Raw genomic sequence first — 12,445 nt, 5'->3', positions numbered from 1 at the left:
ACACATGCAAGCCTACTAGAATTTCCAAATCAACTTTTTCTTACAAAAATTCTTTAACTCCGAAATTTTTGTTCAATAAATGCTGAAAACAGTTTTGAAAACATTTTTAGGACAGACTTTGCAGAAATTACAGATTTGACCCAAACTTTCGAAGATCTACACATGCAAGTCTACTAAAATTTCAAAATCAACTTTTTCTTACCAAAATTCTTTAAATCCGAAAATTTTGTTCAATAAGTGCTGGAAAACAGTTTTGAAAACATTTTTCGGACAGACTTTACAAAAATTTACAGATTTGGCCCAAACTTTCGATGATCTACACATGCAACCACAAAAAGTTAAAAATCCATTTTTCTTGAAAACCCCTTTTTGAAATCTGATAATTTTAAGGCTTTTGGCCAATAAAAATTGTATCTAACCACTATCAACATAGATTATGCATGCAAGAACAAGAATTTAACAAGAAACACTCATTTTCTATTTTTCTTCAAAAAGCCCTAAATTTTCGAAATCTTCCCCAATCTTTTAAAATTTCATGAAAATCCTTTCAATACTATTGATGTCTCTTAATTGCAGCAAGAAATCGAATTTCTTACCTTAAAATCGAAGAAAGAAAATAGCCGAAAGGGAGGGGGCTTTCAAGCACCGAAGTCCAACCAAGCCACCTTGATTGTGAAGGAAATGGTGTGAGCTTCAAGGAGGGAGGAGTTGTGATCTCCCGTAAGGAGGCAAGTGGTTTTGATGGTATTTTTGGAGTAGTCTATGGCAAGAGTTAAATAAGGAACATTCATGTTTAAGTGGGGAATTCTTTTGAAATTGTGAGGTGAGGTGGAGAGAGGAGAGGCCGATGGTGGTGGTGATTTGTCTCGGTGGGGAGAGGGGAGAGAGACAAGTAAGTGTAGATGTGTCGGAAGGAAAAGAGATGAAGGTGTCTCTTCATCTTACTACTAATGAGGGTGTGGAGTGTAGGCTTAGGTAAAATGATTAGTATTTGCCAAGTGTAAGTGCATGCCTAATTAACATAATTTATTTATTTAATTCAAATCACAACTTGCATCTTAACACACACACACACCATCCGAACACACACACACTCACACAATTTCGGACAAATATATATATATATATATATATATATATATATATATATATATATATATATATATTTAAATGCATAATGTAAATGTTAGCATATATGTATGTATAAGTATGCATGCATGTATGTACGTGTGCATATAGGTATATATATATATATATATTCCACATAATTTACCAAGTAATTTTAGCAAACAAATAAAATACATAATTATTCACATAATTCACGTAATGTACGAAATTCCTAGGATTTCAATTTACGAAAATTTAAATCATATAAATCACACATGTAATAACACATGTAATTATTCACGTAAATAGTATAGTTAAATTCACGTAATGCATATAATCACGTAATAATATTTCCTAAGGGTTTTCTCGAGTTAGGAATATTAATCCCAGGTTTTAGGATTTTCGGGTTTTGGAAAGGTGGGGTGTTACAATCTCCCCCCCTTAAAGAAATTTTGTCCCCAAAATTGTTACCTGAACAACTCGGGGTAATGTTCGCGCATTTCTTCTTCTCGTTCCCACGTGGCTTCTTCGGGCGTATGGTTTTGCCAAAGGATTTTGACAAATTTTAGATCTCGGTTTCGGAGGGTTTTGGTTTTGGAGTCAAGTATTTGGGAAGGTTTCTCTTCGTAGGATAGGTTAGGGTTTAGTTCGACCGGTTCGGTTTTCAATATGTGGTCGGGGCTGCGAATGTATTTTCGAAGCATCTAAACGTGAAAGACATTGTGGAAGTTGGATAAGTTGGGCGGTAAGGCGAGTCGGTAGGCGCGAGTTCCAACTTTGTCGAGAATTTCGAATGGGCCAATAAATCGCGGTGCTAATTTTCCCTTTTTCCCAAATCGCATAATTCCTTTGAAAGGCGCTACTTTTAAGAATACGGAGTCTCCGACTTCGAATTCGAGATCTCTCCTTCGAGTGTTGGCGTAGCTTTGTTGTCGATCTTGGGAAATTCGCATTTTCTCTCGAATATTTTTGATGATATCGACGGTTTGTTGGACTAGATCGGGGCCAAGGAATTTTCTTTCGCCTATTTCGTCCCAATGGAGCGGGGACCTACACTTGCGGCCGTAAAGGGCTTCGTAGGGTGCCATTCCAATTGATGAGTGAAAGCTATTGTTGTATGCGAATTCGATTAGTGGGAGGCGGGATTCCCAATTGCCTCCAAAGTCAAGAATACAAGCGGGGAGAAGATCTTCGAGGGTTTTGATAGTTCGTTCGGATTGGCCGTCGGTTTGGGTGTGATAGGTGGTGCTGAATTTTAATCGCGTTCCGAGGGTTTCGTGTAAGATTTTCCAGATTTTTGACGTGAATCGAGGGTCTCGGTCGGAAATAATGGAGACGGGAACACCGTGGAGTCGGACTATCTCGCGGACGTATAGTTCGGCCAGCTTTTCTAAACTGAACGTCATTCGGATCGGAAGAAAGTGAGCTGTTTTGGTCAGTCGGTCAACGATCACCCAAATGGCGTCGGATCCTCTTTGGGTCTTCGGAAATCCTTGCACGAAGTCCATTGTGATAGCTTCCCATTTCCATTCCGGAATTAGGTTTGATTGAAGTAGACCTCCGGGCCTTTGATGTTCCGCTTTGACTTGTTGGCACACTAGGCATTCTACAACGAATCGGGCCACGTTTTTCTTCATTCCTGGCCACCAATAGAGCTTTTTGAGATCTTGGTACATTTTGGTTTCTCCGGGATGGCAAGTGTACGTGGTTTGGTGAGCTTCGGTTAAGATTAGTCGGCGAACGTTTGGATCATCGGGGACGTAAATGCGATTTTGGAATCGGACGAGACCGTCTTTGGTGATTTGGAAATTGGGATGGGATTCGAGGTTATTGCGAATTTTGAGAATTTGCGGATCGTTTTGTTGGGCTGATTTGATCGATTCTCCCAAATTAGGTTGGATTATGAGCGCGTTGATCGATTTGCGGCTAAGTGCGTCGGCGACCACATTTGCTTTGCCGGGGTGGTAGAGTATCTCACAGTCGTAATCTTTGACTAGTTCGAGCCATCTTCGTTGCCGCATGTTCAAGTCTTTCTGGGTGAAGAAGTATTTCAGACTCTTGTGATCGGTGTAGATGGTACACTTTTCACCATAGTGGTAGTGTCGCCAGATTTTGAGTGCGAAAACGACGGCGGCTAATTCAAGGTCGTGCGTTGGATAATTGCGTTCGTACTCTTTGAGTTGACGTGAGGCGTAGGCAATGACCTTTCCATTTTGCATAAGGACGGCGCCTAATCCTAATTTCGAGGCATCACTGTAGACTATGAATTCTCCGACTTTCTCTGGTAGTGCGAGAATTGGTGCCGATGTGAGGCGAGCTTTTAGTTCGGTGAAACTGGCGTCGCATTCGGGTGTCCACTGATACTTGACGTCCTTTCGAGTTAATCGGGTGAGTGGAGAGGCAAGCTTCGAGAAATCCTTCACGAATTTGCGGTAGTAGCCGGCTAGTCCAAGGAAACTTCGGATTTCCTTTGCGTTCTTCGGAATTGACCACTTTGACACGGCTTCTATCTTGCCGGGGTCGACGGAGATTTCTTGCTCTGAAACAATGTGACCAAGGAAAGTCACACTTGAAAGCCAGAACTCGCATTTGCTGAACGTGGCGTATAGTTGATGCGATCGAAGGGTTTGGAGTACGGTACGAAGGTGAGACATATGATCTTCTTGGGTTTTGGAGTAGATGAGAATGTCGTCGATGAAGACAATTACGAACTGGTCCAAGTATTGATGAAATACTCGGTTCATAAGGTCCATGAAAGCGGCGGGGGCGTTGGTTAGACCGAAGGGCATGACAACGAATTCATAGTGGCCGTATCGGTTTCTGAAAGCGGTTTTGGGGATATCAGATTCTTTGATTTTGAGTTGGTGATAACCGGATCGGAGATCGATTTTCGAGAAGACCGATGAGCCTTGAAGTTGGTCGAAAAGATCATCGATTCGAGGAAGAGGGTATTTATTCTTGATTGTGACTTTGTTGAGTTCACGGTAATCGATGCAAAGGCGGAGGGATCCGTCTTTCTTTTTGACAAAGAGAACCGGTGCACCCCACGGGGAATGTCTGGGTCGAACATAGCCTTTATCGAGTAATTCTTGGACTTGATCTTTCAGCTCCTTCAATTCTATTGGGGCCATACGGTACGGTGCTTTGGAAATTGGCGTAGCGCCGGGAATCAGATTGATTTCAAACTCGATTTCTCGGTCGGGTGGAAGTCCGGGAATGTCGTCGGGAAATACGTCGGGAAATTCTTGGACAGCTCGAATGTCGAAAATTTGGGCTTTGGGGTCGGACTCGGATTTCAGAATGTCCACTAGGTAGCCGGAGTGACCCTTGTGAATGAGTTTGACTGCTTTGATCGCGGATATGATTGAAATCGAGGGTTTGGGTTGACTTTGGAATTTTATGGTTTCGCCGTTCGGAAGAGGAAAAATGACCGTTTTTGAGGCACAGTCGATTTGGGCTTTGAATTTGGTTAGCCAATCCATGCCTAGTATAATTTTGAAGTTTTGGATCGGTAGGAGGATGTGATCGAAATTCATGGTTTGAGTATGAACTCGGATTGGGCAATTTACTATAACTAGGTTAGAGCACATCTCTTCGCCAGAGGGAATGAGAATTCGGTATTCGTAATTTAATCGATTCGGTTCGAGATTTAAGTGCGCAATTATGTCTTTCGATATGAAGGAATGGGTAGAGCCGGAATCGATAAGGGCATATATGGGTTCTTCGAGGATAAATATAGTACCTGCGATCATAGAAGGGTCTTGCTCGATTTGTTCTTGAGTCATGGCGAACACTCGACCGGGGACGTTCGGTGGGAGTTTCGGGCAATCTTTCACCATGTGTCCGGGCTGATGGCATCGAAAGCAACTCCTCGTTCCTTGTATGCATTCTCCGGAGTGACTCTTTCCACACTTTGAGCAGGTTGGCCTTGGCGGCGGTGGCGGTGGTCTGGTGGATTGGCGAATGGGCTGCGTTCCTTTTCCTCGGAATGGGCGGTTGCCAAAGTTGTTCGTTTTCCACGGACGCTGGAAATTTGGAGTCGCTCGGCGTTTGTTTTGAATTTCTCCCTCGTCTTGGGCAGCCATGAGCGCTTTGTCTACGAGTTGGCGGAAAGTCGAGGCGTCGGACATACGAATGTCTCGGCGGATTTCGGGTTGGAGGCCACGAATGAAATGGTTCTTCTTTTCTTCGGCGTCTCGAGCGATGAATGGGGCGTAGAGGCAGACACGTTCGAAACGGCGGATGTATTCGATCATCGGTAAGTCGCCTTGTCGGAGTTCGAGAAATTCTTTGAGTTTGTGGGCTCGCACGTCTTTCGAGAAATATTTTTCGAAGAATTGGACTTTGAAATCGGTCCATGGCAGAGTTTCGAGGTTCGTTCCTTCCTTGATTCCTTCCCACCAGTGACGAGCTTCGTTTCGGAGTAGGAATATGGCACAGTGCACGCGATCGCGGTCGGTCATCTGCATGTAGTCGTGGATGACTTCGAGAGATTTGATCCACTCTTCGGCTATGGTGGGGTCGGTTCCACCGTGAAATTCGGATGGTTTCATTCGGAGGAATCGTTCGTATATAGCTTGAGGCGCATTATTTTGGGGCGGGGTTTGGTTACGTTGGAGAAGATGTTCAATTTGACGTTGGTGGTTTTGGGCTTGTTCTCGGATTAAGTTAGAGAGATTATTAATAGTTTGATTGGGGTCTTGTGGTTCATCGGTGGGATTGCTCGGGTTTGCTCGGGTTATACGTCTCGCCATTATTATTTAATTATCATTAATAAGTAAAGCAAATAAAACACATAAAGAAAATAATACACATACGTTACCGGATGGTCCGAGTTTCGCGTCTCGAGTAGTCTCTAAGCCCGTGAAGTTGTACGAGTATCTATGAACAATGCTCTGATACCACCGCTGTAGCACCCCCCCTTCTAGTCGGGCGATAAATCGAACCGGTTTATCGGAATGTTTACTAAACTAGCGGAAGCAAAGGATCTCTTTGTAATTTTTGAAACATTGGAATGGGGCGAAAATGCAATTATGAAAACTTTGCACTTTCAAGAACAACTTTTCTTCGGTTACTTTAGCCGAATAAAGATTTCGTTTTTGGAATAAGTTTCGAAAGGAGGTTTCTCATTCGAGTGCTACATTCTCAATAATCATTTTTCGTTTCGAGAAGAAATCAGAGTTCGAAAAGGTTATTTTGGTGAATAATTCAAAAAAAGGCATGAAAATAGTAAATTGCGAAACTTACTATATTAAAGTAGGAATTAAGTACGATTCATAACGAAAATGAGTTCAAAAGTACGAAAAGAGAAATGTTACGGTTTAGGGTTACACCACCAAAAGAAAATAACCAAAAGTTCTAGCATCGTTCATAGGTCCTCGTACGTCTTCCAAAATTTCCGGGCAAGACCTCGATCCACTACTCGATCCATCCCGGTTGAGGATTACTAGCACTACTACCTGCAATTAAAAGACATCTATATGAGCTATAAAGCTCAGTAAGAAATCCGAGTATTATCGAACTTTGGAAATACGTTATATATAATATATAATATTGTATACCCGATCTTACCCACGTTTCGCACAACAACACAAGGCAATCGGTCAATTCACATATCTCACGAAAACACATCATTTAACAAGATCACGTAATTATGCAAAATGACTAAAATGCCCTTTTTGTGAAAATCATGAAAAACACATTTTTCGGTTTATCGGATCCGTGAAAGATTAATTTCTGTACCGGATAATAAACCTGTTACGAGCCCGTTTTCACTAAGTGGAATCAAACCACTACCACATCATCCTAGTTGGATACCGGCCCACTATATCCGAGTTGTTTATTACCCGATATTCCATTAATCTTTCAAAAAAAATCATTTAATGCAACTTTTCGAAATAATGTTATAACCCACACATGACATCACAAATATCAATCAAGTGCCACAAATTTACACAATTATCACAATTCACCACATATTTGTAATTTAGGCAAAAATCCCAAATTCACACACATGAACACACACGGCACACACACCATGCACAAACAGCACACACACCTTCACACATTTTCAGCACACACACGTGCACAATCAACACATTAAACATCACTAATTACTCATCAAAGCAAGCTCAAGAACAAATACCATTTTACCTTCATTTAATGGACTTATTACCCCATCTAGGTAATAATCCATTTCAATCAATTTCCCACAGCCATTAAACACATCCAACAGTAATTAAAGTACCAAAATACCAAAATTCATCACTCATCACCATTAAATCAAGAATATGAACATTGAAGCACAAAACATGTTAAATGATATGCAAATTGTCCTAATTTCGAAATATTAGCAAACTAATTTCAAAAATCCCTAAATTAAATCCTAGAACTCCTTACTGACTCAAATTTCAGATTCTGAAATTATTTTAAAGTTTTACAAAGTTTCGAATTTTCTTGAAATAAAAAAAAAACTAGGAAAATCCCTTTTTCAATTTAACATCTCAAAACTCTAACATAACTCTAGTTAATTAAAAAAACTTGTTAAATAAAACTTTTTCCTATTTAGTACTAGCTGGAAAACAGATCCAAACTTTAAAAATGAAAGATTTTTCGGAAATTGCAGTTTTGACCCAAAGGTTTCGAAATTTACACATGCAACCACACTAGAAGTTCAAAATCAACTTTTTCATGAAAACACCTAACAAATCTGAAATTCCACTTTACTAGATGCAGAAAATGAAGTTGGAAAGTTACTTTATGCAGAAATTTTCGGAAATTACACATTTTACCCCAAAATCTCTAGATCTACACATGCAAGCCTACTAGAATTTCCAAATCAACTTTTTCTTACAAAAATTCTTTAAATCCGAAATTTTTGTTCAATAAATGCTGAAAACAGTTTTGAAAACATTTTTAGGACAGACTTTGCAGAAATTACAGATTTGACCCAAACTTTCGAAGATCTACACATGCAGGTCTACTAAAATTTCAAAATCAACTTTTTCTTACCAAAATTCTTTAAATCCGAAAATTTTATCCAATAAGTGCTGGAAAACAGTTTTGAAAACATTTTTCGGACAGACTTTACAAAAATTTACAGATTTGGCCCAAACTTTCGAAGATCTACACATGCAACCACAAAAAGTTAAAAATCCATTTTTCTTGAAAACCCCTTTTTGAAATCTGATAATTTTAAGGCTTTTGGCCAATAAAAATTGTATCTAACCACTATCAACATAGATTATGCATGCAAGAACAAGAATTTAACAAGAAACACTCATTTTCTATTTTTCTTCAAAAAGCCCTAAATTTTCGAAATCTTCCCCAATCTTTTAAAATTTCATGAAAATCCTTTCAATACTATTGATGTCTCTTAATTGCAGCAAGAAATCGAATTTCTTACCTTAAAATCGAAGAAAGAAAATAGCCGAAAGGGAGGGGGCTTTCAAGCACCGAAGTCCAACCAAGCCACCTTGATTGTGAAGGAAATGGTGTGAGCTTCAAGGAGGGAGGAGTTGTGATCTCCCGTAAGGAGGCAAGTGGTTTTGATGGTATTTTTGGAGTAGTCTATGGCAAGAGTTAAATAAGGAACTCTCATGTTTATGTGGGGAATTCTTTTGAAATCGTCAGGTGAGGTGGAGAGAGGAGAGGCCGATGGTGGTGGTGATTTGTCTCGGTGGGGAGAGGGGAGAGAGACAAGTAAGTGTAGATGCGTTGGAAGGAAAAGAGATGAAGGTGTCTCTTCATCTTACTAATGAGGGTGTGGAGTGTAGGCTTAGGTAAAATGATTAGTATTTGCCAAGTGTAAGTGCATGCCTAATTAACATAATTTATTTATTTAATTCATATCACAACTTGCATCTTAACACACACACACACACCATCCGAACACACACACACTCACACAATTTCGGACAAATATATATATATATATATATATATATATATCTATATATTTAAATGCATAATGTAAATGTTAGCATATATGTATGTATAAGTATGCATGCATGTATGTACGTGTGCATATAGGTATATATATATATATATATATATATATATATATATATTCCACATAATTTACCATGTAATTTTAGCAAACAAATAAAATACGTAATTATTCACATAATTCACGTATGTACGAAATTCCTAGGATTTCAATTTACGAAAATTTAAATCATATAAATCACACATGTAATAACACATGTAATTATTCACGTAAATAGTATAGTTAAATTCACGTAATGCATATAATCACGTAATAATATTTCCTAAGGGTTTTCTCGAGTTAGGAATATTAATCCCGGGTTTTAGGATTTTCGGGTTTTGGAAAGGTGGGGTGTTACAATTTTTGCTTCATGGACACCTAATTTTCGACTTGTACCTATAAGATACTAAATCCACCAATTAAAATAAAAATATAAATTAATCCAAAAAAAATCCACGTAAACGTAAACGTAGAGTGTTATTTCTACACTCCACTATATATTTTGTATCTACTGTTTTTGCTGTTGTTTGGTTATGCAGATTAAAGTCCTAGTGTTGTAGTTAGTGATTTTAAGAACGTTGTTGCAAATGCACTTTTGCGCATGTTTTTTTACATGTACTTTTGTGCATGTCCACTTGAGCGAGTGTGTTTGTGCAGGTTTGTCGATTTGCATTAATGTTCTATGATTGTAGTTTGTGTTTTCATGATCCTTTGTGCGAATGCAGTTTTGCATGAGTACTTTAGTGCATGCTTCAGTACTTTTAATTATGTGCGTATCTTTTCTAGCGAGTGTTTTTGTGCATGTTTCTTGATGCGCATTCATGTCCTCGAACTGTAGTACGTAACTTCATGATCGCTTTTGGAATCCAACTTTGACCATGTTCGAGTCCGAATTTGGAAATTTGATGTCAAGCAAGAATTGTAGCCAGCTGAAATAGCTTTCTAATGCAGCCGGAACAAGTTGATTTGGAGTCCGGATGAGAAAGTTATGCTCGACTTCGTGGACACTACCAAAGATGTTGAGGGATTCTCTCTTCTAATTTGATTTTATTTTCCTAATTGCAATTCTTTTCTTACTCTTTGATCATTTTTACTTCATGGACACTTAATTATCGATTTGTACCTATAGGATACTAAATCCACCAATTTAAACAGAAATATAAATTAATCCAAAAAAAGAATCCACGTAAACGTAAACGTAGAGTGTTATTTTTACACTCCACTGTATCTTTTGTATCTTGTGTTTTTGCTGTTGTTTGGTTATGCGTATTAAAGTCTTAGTGTTGTAGTTCGTATTTTTAAGAACGTTGTTGTGAATGCACTTTTGCGCATAATTTTTTACATGTACGTTTGTGCATGTCCATTGGAGCGAGTGTGTTTGTGCATGTTTGTTGATTTGTATTAATGTCCTAGGATTGTTGTTTGTGTTTTCGTGATCCTTTTTGCGAATGCACTTTTGCGTGAGTACTTTTGTGCATGCTTTTGTACTTTTACTTATGTGCATATCTTTTCTAGCGAGTGTTTTTGTGCATGTTTCTTGATGCGCATTCATGTCCTCGAACTATAGAAAGTATTTTCATGATCGCTTTTGGAATAAAATTTTGAGCATGTTCGAGTCCGAATTTGGAAATTTGAAATCAGACACGAATTGTAGCCAGCTGAAATAGCTTTTTAAGGCCGCCAGAACCAGTTGATTTGGAGTATGGATGACAAAGTTATGCTCGACTTCGTGGACACTACCAAAGATGTTGAGGGATCCTCTCTTCTAATTTGATTATATTTTCCTAATTGCAACTCTTTTCTTACTCTTAATAATTTTTGCTTCATGGACACCTAATTATTGATTTGTACCTATAAGATACTAAATCCACCAATTAAATTAGAAAAATATAAATTAATGCAAAAAAAAATCCACGTTAACGTAAACGTAGAGTGTTATTTCTACACTCCACTGTATCTTTTGTATCTAGTGTTTTTGCTGTTGTTTGGTTTGGCGTATTAAAGTCCTTGTGTTGTAGTTCCTGTTTTTAAGAACGTTGTTGTGAATGCCCTTTTGCGCATGTTTTTTTACATGTGCGTTTGTGCATGTCCATTTGAGCGAGTATGTTTGTGCAGGTTTGTAGATTTGTATTAATGTCCTAGGATTGTAGTTTGTGTTTTCATGATCCTTTTCGCGGATGCAGTTTTGCGTGAGTACTTTTGTGCATGCTTTTGTACTTTTACTTATGTGCGTATATTTTCTAGCGAGTGTTTTTGTGCATGTTTCTTGATGCGCATTCATGTCCTCAAACTGTAGTACGTAATTTCATGATCGCTTTTGGAATCCAATTTTGACCATGCCAGCTGAAAAGGCTTGCCAATGCCCGCCGGAACAAGTTGATTTGGAGTCCGGATGAGAAAGTTATGCTCGACTTCGTGGTCACTACCAAAGATGTTGAGGGATTCTCTCTTCTAATTTGATTTTATTTTCCTAATTGCAATTCTTTTATTACTCTTTGATCATTTTTACTTCATGGACACTTAATTATCGATTTGTACCTATAAGATACTAAATCCACCAATTTAAACAGAAATATAAATTAATCCAAAAAAAGAATCCACGTAAACGTAAACGTAGAGTGTTATTTTTACACTCCACTGTATCTTTTGTATCTTGTGTTTTTGCTGTTGTTTGGTTATGCGTATTAAAGTCTTAGTGTTGTAGTTCGTATTTTTAAGCACGTTGTTGTGAATGCACTTTTGCGCATAATTTTTTACATGTACGTTTGTGCATGTCCATTGGAGCGAGTGTGTTTGTGCATGTTTGTTGATTTGTATTAATGTCCTAGGATTGTTGTTTGTGTTTTCGTGATCCTTTTTGCGAATGCACTTTTGCGTGAGTACTTTTGTGCATGCTTTTGTACTTTTACTTATGTGCGTATCTTTTCTAGCGAGTGTTTTTGTGCATGTTTCTTGATGCGCATTCATGTCCTCGAACTATAGAAAGTATTTTCATGATCGCTTTTGGAATAAAATTTTGAGCATGTTCGAGTCCGAATTTGGAAATTTGAAATCAGACACGAATTGTAGCCAGCTGAAATAGCTTTTTAAGGCCGCCAGAACCAGTTGATTTGGAGTATGGATGAGAAAGTTATGCTCGACTTCGTGGACACTACCAAAGATGTTGAGGGATCCTCTCTTGTAATTTGATTATATTTTCCTAATTGCAACTCTTTTCTTACACTTAATAATTTTTGCTTCATGGACACCTAATTATTGATTTGTACCTATAAGATACTAAATCCACCAATTAAAACAGAAAAATATAAATTAATCCAAAAAAAAATCCACGTTAACGTAAACGTAGAGTGT

General features: G+C 38.4%; 1 long non-coding RNA gene across 1 annotated transcript; it reads right to left on the bottom strand.

Moving 5' to 3' along the window:
* Positions 1–6,356: 6,356 nt before the first annotated feature.
* On the bottom strand, positions 6,357–8,693 carry LOC148768519 (uncharacterized). The gene is made up of 2 exons (XR_016032859.1): positions 8,513–8,693; positions 6,357–6,566 (listed from the first exon to the last, which is right to left on the bottom strand). It is a non-coding gene; the product is annotated as an uncharacterized LOC148768519 (long non-coding RNA).
* Between the last annotated feature and the right edge of the window lie 3,752 nt (positions 8,694–12,445).

The sequence above is a fragment of the Erythranthe guttata genome, chromosome 8, assembly GCF_056151865.1.
Source record: "Erythranthe guttata isolate IM_541 chromosome 8, IM_541, whole genome shotgun sequence".
Classification (NCBI taxonomy): Eukaryota; Viridiplantae; Streptophyta; class Magnoliopsida; order Lamiales; family Phrymaceae; genus Erythranthe; species Erythranthe guttata.
The sequence above is the reverse complement of the archived record's forward strand: the minus strand, read 5'-3'. Positions and strand labels throughout refer to the sequence as shown.